The sequence below is a fragment of the Bombina bombina genome, chromosome 1, assembly GCF_027579735.1.
Source record: "Bombina bombina isolate aBomBom1 chromosome 1, aBomBom1.pri, whole genome shotgun sequence".
In the NCBI taxonomy this organism is placed as follows: Eukaryota; Metazoa; Chordata; class Amphibia; order Anura; family Bombinatoridae; genus Bombina; species Bombina bombina.
Window position 1 is genome coordinate 608745417 of NC_069499.1, and position 22652 is coordinate 608768068.

Below are 22652 nucleotides of genomic sequence, written 5' to 3' on the forward strand. Positions count from 1 at the left end.
GCATTAGACCCTTTAATGACTGACTCCAAATACCAGCGGGCGGTAAAAACCAGCGTTAGGAGCCTCTAACGCTGGTTTTGACGGCTACCGCCAAACTCTAAATCTAGGCCTAAATCTAGCCGATAGAATTTGACGGTAGATAAGAACCAAAAAAGGCTCAACAAGTCTACCCATATTACATGTTACTTTTTCCTTAGGATAGTCTTATGCATGTCCCAGGCATTTTTAAATTCCTTTACAGTCTTTGTGTTTACCACCTAAAATGGAAGTTTATTCCATGAATCCACCACCCTTTCTGTAAAAAAATGCTTCCTCAAATTTCTCCTGAATCTACTACCCTCTAACTTTAGATTGTGACCCCTTGTTTTGGCATTTATTTTTTTGTGAAAAATGCTTTCAGCTTCTATTTTATTAAGTCCCTTCATATATTTGAAGGTTTCTATCATGTCACCTCTTTCCCTTCTATCCTCTAAACTATACATATTTAGATCACAGAGTCTTTCTTTGTACGTTTTATATTTTAGACCATGTACCATTTTAGTAGCCCTCCTTTGGACAGCTTCTAGTTTATTTATATCTTTCTGAAGATATGGTATCCAGAACTGTACACAGTATTCCATGTTTGGTCTAACTAATGATCTGTAAAGTGGCATAAGAACCTTGCTATTTCTGCTACTAAAACCTCTTCCAATGCAACCAAGCATTTGATTGGCCTTGCTGGCTGCACTGCGGCATTGTGTACCAAATTTTAAATAATCTGAAATAATAATTCCCAAATCCCTTTCTTCTTTAATTACAGTCAGTAATGTACCATTGAGACTACAATTGGCCTTTGGGTTTTTGGATCCTCTATACATAATTTTGCCCTTGGTAATATTAAATTTCAGATCCCATTTATTTGACCAGTCATCTAGTTTATTAATATCACAGTTCATTTGATCAACTCCTCCTGGAACATCTACCCTGTTACAAATTTTTGTATCATCAGCAAACAAGCAAACCTTCCCCTTAAGCCCACTTCCAATATCACTTATGAACATGTTAAACAAAACAGGCCCAAGAACTGACCCTTGGGGGACACCACTAGTAACTGATGCCTCATTTGAATTTACTCCATTAATTGAAACCCTCTGTCGTCTATCTTTAAGCCAGCATTCTACCCACTTAACAATCTTATCGTCTATTCCAAGGCAATACATTTTGTGAATAAGTTTGTTGTGTGGGACGGTGTCAAATGCTTTGCTAAAGTTTAGATATGCAACATCTACGGCTCCTCCCTGGTCTATTATTTTAGTTACATGGTCAAAGAAATCAATTAGATTAGTCAGGCATGATCTTCCAGCAGTGAACCCATGCTTTCCTTTGTCTTCTAAGTTGTTTGTCTGCATGAAAGATACAAGTCTTTCCTTTAAAAGAGTTTCCATTAATTTCCCTGCAATTGAGGTCAAACTGACTGGCCTATAGTTAGCAGAATCTTCCCTACTACCCTTTTTATGAAGAGGGACTACATTGGTAATTTTCCAGTCTTTTAGAACAACTCCTGTTAGAAGTGACTGATTAAATAAATCAGCTAATGGAGTAGCTATTACGGATCGAAGTTCTCTTAGAACCCTTGGATGAATATTATCTGGACCCACAGACTTATTAACTTTTATTTTTGATAAAGCCCTTGAAACCTCTTCCTCTGTAAAAAGAAAAGTACTACTCACATTATTATTTACAGTAACATCCCTTAATAGAATCTCACTATCTTTACCATCTGTTGTAAAGACTGAACAAAAGTAATCATTTAAACAGTTTGCTATTTGTTTATCTTCTTCCACTACTCTATCCTCATTCTTGAGTCTAACTATCCATCTGTGCAAAGAAGAAAATATTATATTATACTTTGTCTAGGTATAAGTATTTGTTAAATGATATGGACTCATCATATACTGTAAATCAGAATATTCAAATAGCTCTACAGGTCACTGCAAAAGAATACAAATTGCTTTCTACTTTAATTCCAATTTTATGAATCACTCAGTAAACATGTGATAGCATCAGGTGAGGGTGTTTGTTTGGCCAGGAAGGGAAATCAGGAGATCAAGGAAATAAAGCAGGACGTATTTAGGGATATTTCCCATTGGATAAAGATATCAGAGAGAGGGGTAGCTTTAGTTGTTCTTTCAGCTAAAAAACTCTTCCTCCTCCCTTTGTTCTTCCTCCCGCCGTCTCTGTATTTCTAGATCTCTATTAATCCAGAATTCCAGGAGTTTCCATGTTCTTTTTTTCTGTGCCATCTGTCTGTGTCCCTTGTTCTTTGGTTTCAATTTGAGCTATTTTTAAATATAAATAAACAATTTTAAATTAGGAAATGTAATATATGTATAATATGGAGGATCATAAATAGCAATTTAATACACTTCTTCATATTAATGCATGTATAATCTCTATAGCACCCATTTTTAATAAGAGATAATTTATAGCTATATGTCATTTTTACCCACTCATAGGTTATTATGTGTTTGATACTAACCCACAGTATTAATTGTAGTAATTCCCTCTGTAAAAGTTCCCTCTTCTTCCTCCTATTTCTGTCCGTCTTTTCTCCTTCTTTCTCCACTTCTCCTTTTTAATAAAAGCTTAAAAAGAAATATAAAATAAATTGCATATCAGTGTATAACACAATGTTATACATATTTTTATATATATATATATATATATATATATATATATATATATATATATATATATATATATATATATATATATATATATATACAGTTATGCTCATAAGTTTACATACCCTGGCAGAATTTATGATTTCTTGGCCATTTTCAGAGAATATGAATGATAACACAAAAACATTTCTTTCACTCATGGTTAGTGTTTGGCTTAAGCCATTTATTGACAATCAACTGTGTTTTTAAATCATAATGACAACAGAAACTGTCCAAATGACCCAGATCAAAAGTTTACACACCCTGGTGATTTTGGCCTGATAACATGCACACAAGTTGACACAAAGGGGTTTGAATAGCTATTAAAGGTAACCATTCTCACCTGTGATCTGTTTGCTTGTAATTAGTGTGTGTGTATAAAAGGTCAATGAGTTTCTGGACTCCTGACAGACCCTTGCATCTTTCATCCAGTGCTGCACTGACGTTTCTGGATTCTGAGTCATGGGGAAAGCAAAAGAATTGTCAAAAGGATCTGCGGGAAAAGGTAGTTGAACTGTATAAAACAGAAAAGGGATATAAAAAGATATCCAAGGAATTGAGAATGCAAATCATCAGTTTTTAAACTCTAATAAAGAAGTGGAAAATGAGGGGTTCTGTTGAAACCAAACCACAGTCAGGTAGACCAACTAAAATTTCAGCCACAACTGCCAGGAAAATTGTTCAGGGTGCAAAGACAAACCCACAAATAGCTTCAGGTGAAATACAGGACATGTGGTGTGGCTGGTTCAAGATGCACAATAAGGAGTAACTTGAAGAAAGATGGGCTGCATGTTCGAGTTGCAAATGCCACAAAGTATCCCGCTTACAATATGCCAAACAGCACAGGGACAAGCCTCAAACCTTCTGACACAAAGTCATTTGGAATGATGAGACCAAAATTTAGCTTTTTGGCCACAACCATAAACGCTACATTTGGAGAGGAGTCAACAAGGCCTATGATGAAAGGTACACCATTCCTACTGTGAAACACGGAGGTGGATCGCTGTTGTTTAGGGGATGTGTGAGCTACAAAGGCACAAGAAATTTGGTCAGAATTGATGGCAAGATGAATGCAGTATGTTATCAAACAGAACGCCTCATTTTCCACTTCTTGATTAGAGTTTGAAAACTGATGATTTGCATTATCAATTCCTTGGATATCTTTTTATATCCCTTTCCTGTTTTATACAGTTCAACTACCTTTTTCCCGCAGATCCTTTGACAATTCTTTTTCTTTCCCTATGACTCAGAATCTAGAAACGTCAGTGCAGCACTGAATTAAAGATGCAAGGGTCTGTCAGGAGTCCAGAAACTCATTGACCTTTTATGCACACACACTAATTACAAGCAAACAGATCACAGGTGAGGATGGTTACCTTTAATAGCCATTCAAACCCCTTTGTGTCAACTTGTGTGCATGTTATCAGGCCTAAATCACCAGGGTATGTACACTTTTGATCAGGGTCATTTGGGTAGTTTCTGTTGTCATTATGACTTAAAAAGAATAAACACAGTTGACTGATAATAAATGGCTTCAGCCAAACACTAACCATGAGTGAAAGAAAAGTTTTTGTGTTATCATTCATATTCTCTGAAAATGGCCAAGAAATCATAAATTCTGCCAGGGTATGTAAACTTATGAGCACAACTGCATATATATATATATATATATATATAGTAGAGAAGAACTGGATCCAACGGACGGCCTCCGTTGTTAGATGTGATCCAAGAACAGCCGGCACACAGGAAAATTTTTCAAACTCCGATTTATTCACAAAAAAGAGAAACCAAACGTTTCGGCTCTATCGTGAGCCTTTTTCAATGGTATACAGACCGGATAGTGTGAACCTACATCCTCCACCCCTAAATACCAACCCAACACATAGTGATAGCCAATCAGCTTGCAAAGTGGAGCCGCTCCCTCCCGCATACCTCAAACACACCTGGACATCCAAAACCAGCTGATTCCCAACACGCGCGTCACGACGTCATCACGGCATAGCGCGCTGTGTGGGAATGTCTGTGTCACAGGTATCCATGGCAAGCACCGGGTAAACACATACCTCCGGTTGTCATGGTGATGCGTACGAGACGTCGCAGCAGCAGCAAAACATCTGATGGGCGTAAATGTACAGTGACATAGTGGTAAACAAAAACAAGAGCCCAAGATAAGAGCCCCATACAAACATTAGTGCAGCAACTTATGACATAAAAACAGGTATCTATAATACTGGTAATTAGCCACAATTTGTAGACAATAACTAATCAAGCTACAAAAACCAATGATTCAACATATATCACAGCCCTCTATACCCAATCTGGTATCAGGGCTTGTGGGCTGTAGCTGAAAACTCGAAGCTAAAAACGCTAAGGAGATTCATTAACATAGTATTGGCATCGTACTCCAAAGGCGTAGGTAGAAACATATTGTAACCGGATGACTCCCCTAGTGTCCATGGTTATTTGTAACAGCAGCCAAAGTCTATATTGGCATTCAATCCTCGGGGTGTTACTGTGTCCAAGGTGAAAATCCACCGGGCCTCCAGTTTCAGCAGTGCTCGTCCTCTGTCCCCCCCTCGCCTATGACGAGGGACATGATCAATAAGAATTACTCGTAGTGAAGCAACACTGTGGCCAGCTTCCAAAAAGTGGCGTGCCACCGGCTGTTCTGACCGTCCCTTATCGATTGCCTGACGGATCACCGTCTTGTGGTTGGCCAGACGTTCCTTGAATGGTGTCACGGTTTTTCCAATGTAATATTTGGAACATGGGCAAATGATGGCGTAAATCACAAAATCCGTGGAGCAGGTGAGTCTATATTTAATTTTATACCTCTTGTTGTTGTGAGGATGTTGGAAGGTGGTCCCTGCTAGGAGATTATTGCATGTGACACAGCTGCCACATTTGTAGCAACCCGGTTTTCCTCTATTCAGCCACATCTGTTTTTCATAGCATTGTGTAGGGTCGCTTAGCACCAGCAGGTCCCTCAGATTACTTGCTCGTTTGTACACCACCCTTGGTTCCGGCATATCCTTGAAGGGAAGGCTTGTGTCCTTGGACAACATAAGCCAATTCTTATTAATCACCTCCTGCGTAAGCCTCGATCCTGGGGTGTAGGTAGTTATAAAATTCAGTCGTTTAGGTTGTTCACGCCTAACTCTTTTGGTGGTGGCCAAGTCCTGAGTTAAATCCAGTGCCTTACAGCATTGTTGTTCTATCAGCGTTGGTGGGTAGCCCCTCTCCAAGAATTTTTCAGACATTTCAATCAACTGTTTTTCCTTACGGGAGTCATCCGTGTTGTTACGGACCACCCGCAGGAGTTGAGAGGAACTGACACCTTCTTTTTGAAATTTGGGGTGAAAGCTATGGTAGTGGAGAATGGAATTTTTGTCGGTCGGTTTCTTAAACAAAGTGGTTTCTAATCTGTAACCCCTCATGGTTCTGACCTTGGAAATTTCCAAATCCAAAAAATGGATTTTATCCCTGCTGTGTTCCATCTTGAATCTGATGGTTGAGTCAAGGGAATTCAAGCCACTAACCCATTCAACAAGACTCTCTGATGTGCCATTCCACACCAGAAAGACATCATCTATGTACCGTCTGTACATTCTGATGGGGTTCTGTCTGGAGAACACATGATCATCCTCATACATCGCCATGTAAATGTTGGCATAGGATGGGGCCATATTCGACCCCATCGCTGTGCCCATGGTTTGTAAGAAATATTTGTCCTCAAAGCGAAAGTAGTTTTTCTCCAGACAGAACTCCAGCAGATGTAGAATAAATTCAATAGGAGGGCCCGTGTACATGTGGTTGTCTATTAGAATACGTTTTACCATGTCAATGCCATGAGCATGGGGGATCACGGTATATAAACTTACCACGTCCATAGTGACTAAAATGTCAGTTGTGGTCAAGTCATCCATATTTTTCAGCAATTTGATCAATTCTGAAGAATCTTTCAAGTGTGCTGACGTATTCTGTACTACCGGTTGGAGATATGAGTCAATAAACTCTGCCAGCGGTTGCATGAGCGATCCCCTGGCAGAAACAATCGGTCTGCCAGGAGGATCCTCAAGCGATTTATGAATCTTCGGTAGTAGGTAAAGGATAGGACAAATCGGATGTTCTACCGTAAGGAATCCCAGTGCATCATCATTGATGACACCTGCCTGGTGGGCCAGTCCTAAGAATGAGTCAATTTGTTTTTTAAACAGTAGTGTGGGGTTGGATTGAAGCGGACGATATGTATCGGTGTCTTGTAGTTGTTTATACGCCTCCCCTCTATATTGTGAGTAGTCAAGTATCACGGTGGCACCACCCTTGTCCGCCGGCCTAATAACTATATCCCTGTCAGTAGACAAGGATTTTATGGCCCGTCTCTCTCCACTTGTGAGGTTATCCCTAGCCATGGGTAGATTTTTATGTGATTCTATGAGTGAAGTGGTACAGATGTGGTGAAATGTTTTGACTGATAAATGGGTATTACTGGGTTCAAAAGTGCTTTTTGTCTTGAAAGGTTTTGGGGTATATTCCTCAGAATCCTTAAAGAAATCCTTAAGTTTTAATTGTCTTTGGAATCTCCCCATATCAACCAACAGGTCAAATAAATCACAGCGTGGGGTAGGTATAAAGGATAGTCCTTTATTCAATACTTTTAATTCATCAGAGGTAAGTGGGCGTTTGCTTAAATTATAAACTATTGTGTTTTTTTCTTCTGGCGTTGTTGGTTTTTTCGTCTTGCCCCTCCCCCTCCTGAGGCGTCTGCCTCTGGGCCAGTGGCTAAAGGGGGCTTCTGGGCAGAACGTGTGGTTACTCCACTTTGTGAGCTGGCACTAGGGGTCTGATTTTCGCCCTCTGATGAGTCTCCCCCACTACTATCCACTGTGGTGAGGTTAATACGTCTGTTTTTATTAAAGGGTTGTCTCCTACGTCCAGTCCACAAATTGTCCCTGCCAAACAACCAACTGTATACTTTTTTCTCTCTGTAGTCATTTTCAACTGTCACAAATTTTTTATTTTTAAAGGTCAAGAGATCTTGTTTATACTTGTCTATTTGAGTCTTTAATTTAGTGATCCAGTCAGTAGTGGTGTCAGAAGTAAGGATGGTCAGCAGAGAGTCTTTTACAGTGTCAATTTCTTTTCTAATGTTTGATTTAAGTTTAGAAACCTCCTCTATCACAAGCAGCATCAGATCATGAGAACACTTGTTTAAGATGCCGCACCACCTTCTACAGAAATCAATATTATTTCTACCCAAAGTGGGAATGTTTTTTATCCTAAAACCTCTAGGTATAAATTTTAGTTTATGGTATTTGGATATATAAACCGCATGCAAGTGAAAATCAATCTCCTTCTTTTCAAGGTGTAAAAGCTTATGGTAAATATTGTTAGGTGTCTCACCTCTAGTTTCCTCTAACTCCTGCAGGTCCGCTTCACAGCGGATGCGAGCTGCATCAGCCTCAGTGAAGGCAAAATCCTCTATGTGTCCATATGGGTCTTCACTCACAGGCGCCTCCTGTGTAGTGACTGATGTTTCCATGCCAATATAGTCAGATGGTAAAGAGATCTATATATTGATTGCAGTAGCCGTGCTAGTCCAGGGATTTAGATATCAAAATAACAGGAGTATTGCATTGAGCATGATACTTTTTTATTGGACTAACTATACATTTATACGATGACAAGCTTTCGGAAGAATGTCTTCCTTTTTCAAGTCTGAAGCATATTGCTTTAGACTTGAAAAAGGAAGACATTCTTCCGAAAGCTTTTCATTTTATAAATGTATAGTTAGTCCAATAAAAAGTATCATTGCTCAATGCAATACTCTTGTTATTTTGATATATATATATATATATATATATATAATGTAGAGAAAATAATTAGTTGTGTAATTCTTTACAATTCAGAAGACTTGTATTTCCCACAGAAACTCTCTGAGTACATTATTTCCAATGCAGCAAATGATTCTGGGTAATATATGCAAATGAGGTTCACAATGACTCACTTTTTTACTTTTAGCCTGCTTTTTAAGGCAGACTTCCCTTTACGCCATAGCATCGCCTTATTACACAGCTTTCAAGCTTAGCTAGGGTTAATACCGATATTCAGGCCAATCCCAGGACAGCTGTTGTTGTATTTCGCCCAGAAATCAACTTTACCCAGCAGTGATTCAACCTACAGATGTACTGGGATTGGTCTGAATCACTGTACTAGCCCTAGCTAAGCTTAAAAGCTGTGTAATACGGCGATGCTATGGACTTAGACTTAAGGTTTTTTAAGGTTTTTTTATTTTTTATTTTATTTAGATAGGGTGGGCAGTAAAAGAGCTGAATGCCCTTTTAAGGGTAATGCTCAACAAATGCCCTTTTCATGGCAATGGGTAATTTAGGGTTTTTAGTGTTAGGTTATTTTATTTGGGGGGATTTGGTGGGTGGGGGGTTTTACTGTTGGGGGGTTGTGTATTTTCTTGTAAAAGAGCTGATTATCTTGGGGCAATGCCCTGCAAAAAGCCCTTTTAAAGGCTACTGGTAGTTTATTAGAGTAGGGGGTGTTTTTATTTTGGGGGGGGCTTTTTCATTTTCATAGGGATTGTAGCTTAAAGGGACAGTCTACTTCAGAATATTGATTAGACTGTCCCTTTAATTCATACTTAGTTTATTTGTATTTTTAAAGTAGTGTTAGTTTTTTTAATTTAATAGTATTTGTAAATTAGGTAATTTGAGTTAATTTAGGGGGTGTTAGGTAGGGGGGTTAGGATAGGCGGGTTAGGTTTATTGCGTTGTGGGCTTTGGCGGTTTAGGGGGTTAATACTTTAATAGGTTTATTGCGTTGTGGACTTTGGTGGTTTAGGGGTTAATACTTTAATAGGTTTATTGCGTTGTGGGCTTTGGCGGTTTAGGGGTTAATAGTTTTAATGGGTTTATTGCGTGGTGGGTTAATGGCGGATTAGGGGTTAATAGTTTTAATAGGTAGTTTGCGATGTTGGGTTGGCAGATTTAGGGGTTAATAATTTAGTTATTACTTGCATTGTGGGTTTGATGGCGGATATAGGGGTTAATACACTTTATTAGTTATTGCGGTGGGGGATTGCTGTTGACAGGTATATTGACATTGCGCATGCATTAGGTGTTAGTTTATTTTTGCAGGCATTTTCGGGAGTTACGGTGCTCCCTTTTATGGCGAGGTAAAAATGGAGTAAGATTTCTCCATTTTCGCCACGTAAGTCCTTGCGCTGAATATTGGATACCGATTTACGATGCGGTCCCATTTTAGCCTATAGGAGTAAAAATTGCGGGTGACGGGTGAAATATACGTGCTGTATTTATATAGGATACCAAAACCTTGCATAAACTGGCATTGCCGGCTTTTGCGGGCGACGCTGCATATGTAATGGGGCCCCAGATTTTTAACAGTGGGTAATAATAAACAGTATGAGATAAGGCAAATGATTACTTGTAACTCAAATAATGTCATTTATTTACTAAAATGTTCTTGCAATTTAATCTACATTGGAAGGACCTCTAGGTTACATTTAGGGAGCATGTATATAATATCAAAACGGGTTTTGACAAACATGCACTATCTGATCACTTTAAAAGGAAACGTAATTGTGATCCTAAACACATAAAGTTGCACTTAGGCATTCAAAAAGCTCAATTACATTGGAGAGGTGGGGACATTAATGCGACATTAGGCAGATTAGAAATGAAATGGATCTTTGATCTAAATACTTTTATTCCTAACGGTCTGAATAAAGATTTTGAATTACATCACTTTTTAGAATAATAGTCTCTGGTTACAACTTCTTAGTGCATTTGGTATTTTTTCTTATATAAATTTGAATAGCCTAGTGGGCTATGACTGTAATGTAATAATATTTTTTAAGCTATAAGGTCGCTAGTTTGATTCCAGGCGGACATCTTTTTATAATTCATCATACATAGTAGAGATTATTGTTAACATTAATAATAACTTATGTATTTAGAACTATTTTGTTAACTCAGGATGCTAAGACATAATTTAGCTCTTTTATGAAACCATAGGATATAAGTTAATTTCCCACATCGACTATAGAAAGAATGGTTTTGTTTTTATTTTTTGTTTGTTAATTATGTACAAATGTATTGTATTTTAAATTATGCACATTTTTTATGCATTCTTTAAAGTTATGTATTGTCATATAGCAAAGTATTTTCTTAACCAAACTTCTAAGACATGAGGATTCTGTCTATACACCTATATAATAACTCAGGACCCAAACAGAAGTGGAGTTACAACTATAAAAGGACACTAGAACCAACTTGAAGTCATCCTTGAAAAGGTCAAGCTGTGATTGGCGAAACATACGTCGGAGCGTAGTGACGTCACAAAAGGGGCGGAGCCTTGTTCCATACCGGACTTCAACAGCACTCATTAGACATTGTGATGCACACAGTCTTTTGCTTGCAGCGGTCTATGATTGGGAAAGTCTCATTTGTATGCCTTGTGACTTGTTTTTAATAAATTGTTATACTTTTTGACCACTTCTGATTCAATCCTTGAAGCCAGGATATCATTCTTTGCCTTATCTCCTATTAGGAGCTTCCTGTGTATTTATCTCTAGAGCTTGATTTTGAAGCTCTAGACAATGTGAGTACCGTTTCTGGCTCTTCTGCATTTTTATAATCACAGAACTTCACTATATGTGTTTCTTTTTTCCCTGCGGTTCACCTGCTGAGTATTACCACCGTGATTACCTGGGACATTTATCCTTTTTTGTGTGCACTATCACATTTGTTTTTGTGTTTTTTTATTATTTATTTGATTGGGATTTAAGCAAGTTTATATATTGTTCTTTTAAGTCTTCTGACTTGTCTAGATTTGTAAATGGATTACACATTGAGTTATTACATTTTGTATTTAGTGGAGGATTTTAAACTCACTATTTGCCTCCCCATAATGTTAATTGTTGTTTATATATATATATATATATATATATATATATATATATATATATATATATATATATATATATATACATATACTGTAAATATATATATATATATGTCTCTTAATTGATACAATACAAACAGTTATTCCTAACATTTCTCAATTTGCTTAATAAAAAAATCTAAATAATGTCTCCCAGTGTTCCATATCACATCTCTATAATTAGCATATTATGCTAACCCCTAGTCTTGCTCAATACAATCTACCAATACAAAAAAATCCTATTTTATCCTTACTAATGAATTACTTTGTCCTCATATAACCAACATGCAAATTATCTTACCTTTCCTGATGATTGGTTGTTCCTCATCAGGAAGCTTTGATTCTTTTTTTTTTAAAAAAGGGGGGTGGCCCCTGTCGCCCCTACTCTTTAATATAGCGTTAGAACCCCTGGCCGTTAAACTGCGGCAGACCTTCCCGGGTGTGGATATAGCAGGATCTCCACAGCATTTGTCACTATATGCCGATGATATGCTCCTCTTTGTGCAGGACCCTCAAAGACACCTGCCTAATATCATGAATGATCTCAAGAATTTTGGCCTATTCTCGGGTTATAGAATAAATGTACAAAAGTCGGAGATCCTTTGGCTAAATAGGAAAACCACCTCTGGGGTGAACTATCCCTTTACAATAGCCAAACATAATATTACCTATCTCGGTATTAAGATTTCAGCCAACCCCAATAGGCTATATGCTGACAACCTAACCCCCATATGTGCTAAACTACAAGCCCAAATGAACAGTTGGAGATCCCTGCCACTGTCGTTGACGGGAAGAATTGCCCTGCTTAAAATGGTGGTGCTCCCCCGGGTTCTATACCCACTTCTAATGCTTCCCCTACTCTTGAGCAAAGCTGATCTCAAGCTTCTAAACTCTGCAACACGAGAGTTCATCTGGCAAGGGAAAAAATCACGGATCTCGAGGGAAAAACTTAATATGACATTCCTTAATGGAGGCTTAGCACTCCCTGATTTTCGGCTTTACAACTGGGCCGCTCTGATTCGTCTGGTAGTGGATTGGCAGGTAGGCACCCATCATTTCTGTCGTCCAGATCTGGAGCAGGCAGTGCTGGGGGACATTTCCCTGGCCTACCTTCCGCATCTTGCAAACATGAAGGCCTTGAAGAACCTGGGTCTCAACGCCCTATTCAGCGACCCCCTGAAGGCCTGGCTTCTTGCCCACAAATATCTAGGCAAAACCTGCCACGCTTCGCCTTATCTTCCTATCAGGAATAACCCAGATTTTCCGACAGGATCTGATACCCTGCCTTTCAGGATTTGGGAGGCGAAGGGGATAAAATCTCTCAAGCCTCTCTTTGATCCGCTAACAAAAACTTTCAAGACATTTGGGGCCCTACAGAGGGACTATGGCCTGCCAAGAACTCACTTTTATGCATTCCTCCAGATACGTCACTATGCTGGAACACTGGTCAGAGACACAACAGATTTTTGGGAGGGATCCCCTTTCCGCCTCACTCAATCACTATATGCCATGGGCAGGTTTTCTCTCTCAGAAATATATCAAATCCTATTGCAACACCACCTCCCAAAGTTACAACCATCTATACAGACAGGCTGGATTAGAGAGGGACTGGGAGAGACTACGTGGGTGGAAATTAAGAATAGTATGGAAAAAACCAGGAAAGCAACCCTATCAGCCACGCTTAGAGAATCCCAAGTACGCTTCTTACATAGGGCATACTTCACACCCAGAGTTATGGCCAAGTGGATTCCCACCCACACAAATAAATGCTCTAAATGCTCACTAGATAACCCTAATCTCCTCCACTATGTATGGGATTGCCCTCCGATCAGGCAATATTGGGGTAAAATCCAATTTTGGCTGAAACAAAAACTCCAGATACAGCTTGAGATACGCCCCGAAACTATCATATTCCTATGCTGGGATGACCGACACAAACAACATGACTCAGTACTGAGCTTAATCATGCTCGTGGCTAGGAAACACATATTGAAACACTGGATTAACAACATTGGCCCCTCATTTAAAGGCTTTAAGAACCTTTTACAATCCCAATTATTCATTGAGCAAATGGACGTCAGGATAGATGTACAGAACAGATTGAGCCTATTCTTACGTAAGTGGCGCAGATTAATCCTCACCTTTGAACTGGAAATACAGAGGCTCATCCTCAAGCCATTTAAAGACTCTGTGATTTTTATGGAAAGTACTTTAAGGGGTGACTGGGCTCACCTGCTTCAGGAGCATGGTTAGTGGCTTAGCTTTAGGCCCTGCATTGTGCTCCACACACACCCGCATCTCATCCTCCAAAGCACCGCGCTTACCCCTTTACACCACCTGCCTCCTCTTTCCCCCTTCCCCCCACCCCACCCCCCTTTTTTTTTTTTTTTTTTTTTTTTTTTTTTTCCCTCTGCCAGGCCTCGACCTCGACCGGCCCCACAGTAGGGCCTTAAGTGGTTTAGTAGTAGTTTAGTTTATTTTTTCTTTTTTTTTTTTTTTTTTTATTATTAAGTTAGTGTATTTAGGAACGTTTTGGTTTATAAAAAAATACTTTAAAATGCCTAGGGATGGCAGACACGTACAGAGGTAACTTTTATACTCACTTGTAGATCAATGACTGGCGGAAATGTCAATATGTATCAGAGAATAGCACTCCTCATGATTATGTTTACTCCTGCTATTGTTATATACTGTAATCTTACCTACTAATTGTAAACTGTACATTGAATCTATGTGTCCTCTGTGCGTTCTGTTTTTTGCTCTCCCTAATAAAAAATGATATTAAAAAAAAAAAAAAAAAAAAAAAAAAAGGGGGGTGGGGACAATATTAAAATTATATGTATTTTTCCATAACATGCTTAGTCATTAATGAATGGAGTTTTCCAAGAAGTATAATCTATGGCAATGTTCCTTTTATTTTTTTCTTTATTATTTCTTTATTAAAGTTTTCCAGATATACAGTATAGTTATTCATACAATCAATAAATGAGTGTATTACTCACTTAGCCTGAATCCAAGTCCATTATATCACCCTCAAAAGGGGAGAGTGTTATATTAACTATTGTGGCCCAGAACTGATACCACATAAATGTCCTTGTCTTGTCCATTCGTTCTGGGTCAGAGCTTATTGTATTAACATTTCTTTTTTTAAATATCTAGAAATACATTACAAGTATTAAGACCATATACCATAACAAACTAATAACAATAAACAATAAATTGCAGAGATTTACCATTATTTAGAGCTTGATATCTTTGGCACTTACAGAGCTGTAGCTCCAGCTGATGCGATTAAATAATCGTGATGTAAACATAGTTAAATTTCAGTTCCCCTCTTACCCCAGGTTCCCTGTATAGAGTGACATCTGGTCTCCAATTTAATTTAATTTTGGTGTAGGCCTTCAGCTATCTTTCCCAAATATGTATCCCAGAAGAACATCATATTATTATAAAAGGTTAAGCGATTTGTTTTGAAATAAAAATATCTTTCTAAAGACAATGGGGCATATTTATCAAGGTCTGGCGGACCTGATCCGACAATGCGGATCAGGTCCGCCAGACCTCGCTGAATACGGCAAGCAATACGCTCACCGTATTCAGCATTGCATCAGCAGCTCACAAGAGCTGCTGGTGCAACGCCGCCCCCCTGCAGACTCGCAGCCAATAGATCGTACTAGATCGAGTTGTATTGCGGCGATGTCTGTCCGCCTGCTCAGAGCAGGCGGACAGGTTATGGAGCAGCAGTCTTTGTAAGCCTGCAGGCTCGCCAGAAACACGAGGCATCAAGCTCCATTCGGAGCTTGATACATATGCCCCATTGCCTCTTGAACTCTATTTCTCCACATGCCTACAGTTGGCATATTTGCCGATTTCCATTGTGAAGCGATAAGTTGTTTAGCTGTGTTCAACATAATATGTCCTAAATTTCTCTTAATTGCGCATTTCACTTCTGTGAGTTTATTAAAAAGACAAACTAAAGGGTCAAGCGAAATGTAACTTGACAGCACACTTTTTATTTCCTCTACTATTTGCTTCCAGAAAACATTTGCTTCATAACATGTCCATCATATGTGGCTCATGTTCCCTATCTCCTGCGAGCACCTCCAACACCTGTCATTGGCTCTTTGGAATAAGTATTTCATTCTACTCTGGGTCATGTACCATACGGATAACACTTTATAGTTTGTCTCTAGTGCTTTTGTTGTGTTAGCAGAATATGCTATGTTTCGAAAGATCGCTCTCCACACCTTTGGATCCTGACTCCCCAACAATTCTCTCTCCCATCCTTTTACAAAATTATGTGGCTTGGGGGATGTAGCTGTGAGTAAAAGCTTATAAGTAATAGATATAAGTCCTGTTTGTGGGTTTCTGGTATTACAAATTTGTTCAAATGGTGTTAATGCATGTAAGAAACTTGATCTATTTCTATGGGTATTTTAAAGTGGTTAACTTGATGATAGTGCAGCCAGTTCCTAAAGAACCCACTTCCCACCTCTTCTATCTCGTTTCTTGGTTTTAGTCTACCTTGGTTAGTAATTAGGAATATGGGTATACACCTCTCCAAGTGATGGGTAGATCCCTCACCATGCTCCATGCCTACTTTGAATTCAGTATTTGCCAGTATTGGGGTTAATGGGGAATAATGGCTGGATATTCCTCCAATATTATCACATATATATCTCCAATCTGTTATTGAGGCTGCTACTGTGGATGTAGTGTTATTTTGTATTTTAGATATAAGTCTAGGTGTCCAACATGCTCCACCCAATTTAGTGACACCTGTCATATCATGTTCTATTTGTATCCAATGCTTTGGGTTATCAGAGTCATTTCTACACCTATCATATGCTGAGAATGTTTAGTAAAATAATTGAACTAGTCTCATAAAAATGAGGTTTTGTAGCTTGAGTAGGAATTTCCAGCATATATTCCTTTGCTTGATATGTGGATATTCGAACTAGTAAGCAGTTCAATGAATTATCAAATTAAATATATCCTTCTTTCACAACTGAATGGTTTTCAATTGCAGAAAATTAATTAACTAGTAAACAGATTTAGACTAACACAGAAATTAGATCCAGGTATGAGGATATTAGATAAATATTAACCTGTTTGTCTGTACTGTGTCTCTTTAATTCAGTGCAAGGTTTAGTGAGGATAATGCTTAGCATACAAACAGAATCTGAGAGTCAATATTCTAGCAGCAAGTGACAGTTCATATTCAATCCGGTCATGAATTATTGCAACAAGTGATATTTAGAAAGTAACTTAATATAGAGTAACTTTGTTACAAATACTTGCGGAAACGAATAGGCTCTTCTGTGTCAAGCCGACTGTGTGCTGATTGCCTGTCAGCTGTTCAGCGAGGAGCTGTGGATCTGAGCTGCAGAGAGGAGGAGAGATCCGGCAGCGTGAGAAGGAAGGCGCTCTGTGTACTGACAGAGAGCAGATGACGTCAGCTGAACAGCGTTCCGGATTCACTAGTGCAGCGGTAAAGTTTAGGAGAGAATGAACTTTTCCTGTAATGCGCTTAATCCAGAGCGAAACCGAAGTTATTATAATAAGATTGTCCGAGTTCCAAGAACAAGATAGTTCAGTGTAAGAGATTTCAGTCTTGAATACAGGTAACGATTCACCTTAGCAGGTACGTCTGTCTGGCTTGAAAGTTGTCAGCAAGTGTGATTCAATAAACAAGCAACTACAGGTGTTCTGATCAAGCTATTTAAGGGGAGTGAACTTAGAGCAGGTAATGGATCTTCTTAAAGAGACAGTATCGTGACAACACCAGTCTATTATTCTTTGAAGGGATATTGCTTTTTTGTATAATGATATATTAGGAACCCCCTAAACCTCCCATTTCCTTATGTGCATACATAGATAATTTGTTGACCCTAGATGGTCTTTTTTTCCAAATAAATTCGTAAATTATTCTTTGTATTTTCTGTATATATATAAGTATGTGCAATAGGTAGCGTCTGCATAATGTATAAGATTTTTGGTAATATCATCATCTTGACTGTGTTAATTCGTCCTATCCATGAAGAATTTTTTGATAGCCAGGTTGAGGCCTGGTTTGAAATGTTTATTAAGAGCTTACCATAATTGATAGAGCGGATGGTATCTATGTTGTTTGTCAGGTGAATACTTAGGTATTTAATGAAAGTCGGTTGCATTGCATATGTACATTGTTTTTTTTATCTCTGCTGTGTCTGCATCAGTCGTGTGGATTGGCAGAAGTTCTGATTTGCTAGCATTTACTGAAAAATTTGACACATCATCGGCAAACATAGAAAGCTTGTATTCTCTCCGATTTATAACTATACCCTTTATTTTTTCATTGAGCCTAATTTTACTTGCCAATATTTCTAAGGAGAGTATAAATAGAAGTGGGGAAAGCGAGCAACCCTGTCTTGTCCCGTTTCTTATTTCAAATTGCTCTGAAAGTGTACCATTTATACAAATTTGTGCTGTGGGAAAAGAGTACAAGGCCATCACTCTTTTTATAAAAAGGGGTGGGAAATTAAATTTGAAAAGCGACGCCTCCAGGAATGTCCAATCTAGTCTATCAAACGCTTTCTCAGTATCTGTGGAAAGCAATACGGAAGGATTTTTTTCTCTATTTATGTGTTCTATGATATTTAAAATTTTAACCGTGTTATCTTTGGCCTCTCTCCGCAGCACAAATCCCACCTGATCCGGGGAGATCAGAGCCGGCAATACTGTTTAGTCTCGCTGCCAATACCTTAGCATATATCTTCAGATCTATGTTCAATAAAGATATTGGGCGGAAGTTGGCTGGTGTGTCATGTTTTTTACCCAGTTTGGGTAATACAGTAATATATGCCTGTAACATTGTGTCGGGGAATAATCCTCCATTATCAATTTTGTGGAATGTTTTTAAAATATATGGAATCAGTATATGCCCATATAGCTTATAATAGCACCCAGTGAACCCATCTGGGCCTGGGGCTTTGTCAGCTTTCAATGCTTTGATCGCCTCGTAGACTTCTCTACTACTGATCAGTGTCTGCAGATTTTTGCCATCTGTTTCAGTGAGCTGTGGTATATGTGTGTTTTCCATAAAAGCATAGCATTTAGTCCTGTGGTCTACTTGCGATCTGTTGGGAAATAGATTGTAAAGTATATGATAATAATTTTTAATTATATCTGCTATTTGTTTCGTATCCTCAACTCTTACCCCATTAGGTTTATTTATCAAGTGTATATAGGTCTTAGATTGCTTGGTTTTAAGGGATCTAGCCAAAAAACGTTCCGGTTTATTAGCATTACAGTAATATTTCTGTTTCATTTTATAAGCTATTGTTTGAGCTTTCATGTGGAGATGTGTTGTCATCTTAGTTCTATAGAATTTTAATTGTTGTAAAATGTTGTCATTTAGTTGATGGCACTTATGAAGATAATCTAAATGTTCTAATTCTTTGGCTATGTGTTGATATTCCTCCCTTAGTTGTTTATTTTTTACAGCTCTAAGTTTAATCAGGACCCCCCTTATATAACTTTTATTTTATTTTAACATGAGTTGTTGGGTCTAACAACAGAGACTGTCATCTAGTCTCCACATGAACTCCTTTAACAGAGCTGCAGGCCACCTGATGTTGCATTTGACCATGGAATGGTCAGACCAAGCAGTGTGAGAAATATTAGAGTCTGTTGCAAGGGATAACGTCAAGTGATCTATCAGTATGAAATCTATTCTAGATTATGTTTTGTTAGGATTGGAGAAAAAAGTATTGTCTCTTTTCTCTGAATTTATCAATCTCCATGGGTCATGAAGGCCGAACATCTTAATGAAATAAAATAGGGATTTTAGAGTGTTTTTTGCCACATGTATATTTGGGTTTGAGCTATCTAGTCTAGGATTAATAGGTAAATTGAAGTCTCCCAATACTATCAACTGGCCCTTATGTTTGTCCTGAATCTGTGGAATTAAGGAAGTGAAGAAAGCTGCCTGCCTTTGATTGGGTGCATATAAGTTTACCAGAGTCACCGGTTTGTTATATAATATTCCGCTGACGGCTAAAAACGGTTAAAAACTGCATCTTTTTTTTTATCTATCATTTTAAAAGGAACCGAATTGTGTACCAATATACTAACACCATTGATCTTTTTTTTATTATTCGCGCTATGGAAGCATTGTGAAAAGCTACTGTGTATATATTTGGGAATTGAACCTCTTTTAAAGTGGGTCTCCTGTAGGCCAACTATTTCTCCCTTTTTCTGGATTATATCCCTAAAGGCCAATGATCTCTTCTACTGCCCATTAAAACCCTTGACATTTTGCGATATAAATTGAACTTGTGTGTCTGTCATCTTGATTTATTCAAGGTTCCCAATGTGAATGTGCCCATAGATCTCCATTGTCCTGGTTGATCTCTCTGCCATAAAATAACATAACAAAACCTAACTCTAAAAACAAACAAAACCTCTAACTTGACAAAATTATAGAGGGAAAGGGCTAATAAATTAAAATTGGAATTTACTCAGCCCACTAAGTCTCTTAGACATGTTACATAATATTAAACCTGTTGTAGATATATATAATAAAGTAACTAAACAGTCTAGTCAATGTTTACACAGCCTTGTTTCATAAGCCTAATATAAAATACTATGAGGATGTTGTTCATCCATCTCAACCTTATAAGTCATAAAAACCTGAAATGGTAACTAACATATATTAGCCTCAATTCACACATTACAGATATTGAAAATCATACCCTTTTCACAATGTGTCACTGAAAGTACATACCACATACACTCTACCTCTGGTCTTACCCTTGTCACCAGACACCCTGTAATGTTCTTTATCAGCCCATCTGGGCCCCAGAGTCCAAGGGATCCTGATGCGACATCTTCTTAGCTTTGACGGTCTGCCATTCTCTATGTTGTGGTAGTGGTACTGCATGATGGCTGGGCGATGAATTGTTGACCTGTCTAGGATCTGGTTCCCCAGTTGGGGACGGTATTTCTAACTTCTTATAGAAGTCCCTCATTTCTGAAGGTGAGGAACAAATTGCTCTCCTGTTCTTCCAGGTGGCCACTAGCTGAAATGGGTGGCCTCACCTGTAATTTATATGTCTTGCTTGTAGGTGTCTCGTGAGCGATGAAAGCTCTTTTCTCCTGAGGAGTGTTCTGGAGGATAAGTCTGCATAGAACTGCAAAGTTATGCCATCCTTTTGTATCGGGCTCTTTTCTCTTGCTGCTATCATGATTTGTTCCTTTATCTGATAGTTGTTGATCCTTACAATCACATACCTGGGGGGTGCTGCATCTGGAGGTTTAGGTCTCAATGCTCTATGAGCTCTGTTTATAACCACACTAGTAGTGTCAGTTGTGTTCCTGATGAGTGAGAATAGAGATTGAAGATATTCTTGTAGGCCATGAGCATCTATTTCTTCGGGGATACCCCGTATCCTTAAGTTCTGCCTCCTGGATCTGTTCTCTAAATCCTCCATTTTGTCTTCCAGTTGTAATATCGTCTTATCCTGCTGTTCCACTTGATCATTCAGTCTGGTAATATCCGAGGAGTGTTCCTGTGTAATTTCTTCCAGACTGTCCACCCTGTTTCCGATCTCTACAAGATCCTTCTTGAGGTCTGCTATCTCATCTTTAATGCATTGTTTCACCTGAACAATGAGTGTTGAAAAGTCTTTTTTTGACGCGATGGACGATAAAACAGATTTTGGGACTGAAACCATGGTATTTTCTCCATCAGAGTCAGATTCTGATGTTCTGGAGGATGGTTGTGATCTTATAGACAATTGTGTCGTATCTTTGGATGAGGGAACGGCAGTGGCTTTAAAATAGTTATCCACCCTGTAAAAACGACAATAAAAGTTAGAAGTATATAAAATATATGTTTGTTGTTCATTGTGTCAACTACTTTCTCTATTTAAGACTTATGAACTACAGTTTTTATGTGATATTGTTTGTTTAAGTGATGGTGTATTTGCATTGTATCCTTATCCTTACCCTTTGCTTTTGAATTTTAGAGGGTTTAACTGTTGATTGAGCCCATGGTCAACCCTGTGTACAAAGAAGAAATCATATAATTAGTTGTGCAGTTCTAACCACGAGACATCTAACAATTAATGAATGTACCTAAATATTTAAGTAAAGAGTACACGGCAAGTGCAAAAGTCTAAACTGCATTATCAAATGTTACAAATCTACATAATGCAAATAGGACTATTATTCAATATAATGTGCTATCTCAAGAGATCAGTGGTCACTAACTGACCAGAGTAGTAGGTATGTTTAGTGATAACAATGATGGTTTATACATTTCTCTTAACTTTCATTGGACAGAAGACTATAGTTGATTTATATTTATATGTATGTGACAACTCAAGAACTCTATACACAGTAATTACACAATACACAACAATATATAACAAATTTAAATCTTTCAAGATAAAGAGAGTGTATATAGGATACAAATATTGAAGGAGCAATTTAGCATTCATTTTGTGTGACACCCTTATTTGGGAACTGTGACAACTATGACAACCAAACCACGTTGTTCTGTGTCCAACTGAAAGATGACACTGACTGTAACTGCACTCCTCTGTCTGTCTACAATTATACACTGATATTAATGCCTTATTCAAAACCTTAAGATAAGAAATGCATTTAGAGTTTACTCACTGCCTTGCTTTATAAACACTGATTTACATTAATTCAATACGTTCATAATAAACACTGTTATTATTATACTGCATCCTTGTGTGCTGTGTCATGTTCCTTTTTTTACTATTCTGAGACCTCATTTGCACTTACAAGTGCCAGGACATAACACAACATTATTTTTTAATCCATTTTAAGTGGGGTATTATGGGTATGCAGTACATAAGTGTATGATGTGTAATTTAGATGCATTATACTGTAAAATTGCTCTCTTCATCCCTCCGCAACCACCTACGCAATATCTCCAAAATTCTGAGCACTGACACTACTAAG

General features: G+C 38.2%; 1 long non-coding RNA gene across 1 annotated transcript; it reads right to left on the minus strand.

The window, feature by feature from the left end:
• Positions 1–2265: 2265 nt before the first annotated feature.
• LOC128639001 (uncharacterized) lies at positions 2266–17032 on the minus strand. Its single transcript, XR_008399136.1, has 3 exons — positions 16784–17032; positions 2519–2624; positions 2266–2318 (listed from the first exon to the last, which is right to left on the minus strand). It is a non-coding gene; the product is annotated as an uncharacterized LOC128639001 (long non-coding RNA).
• Between the last annotated feature and the right edge of the window lie 5620 nt (positions 17033–22652).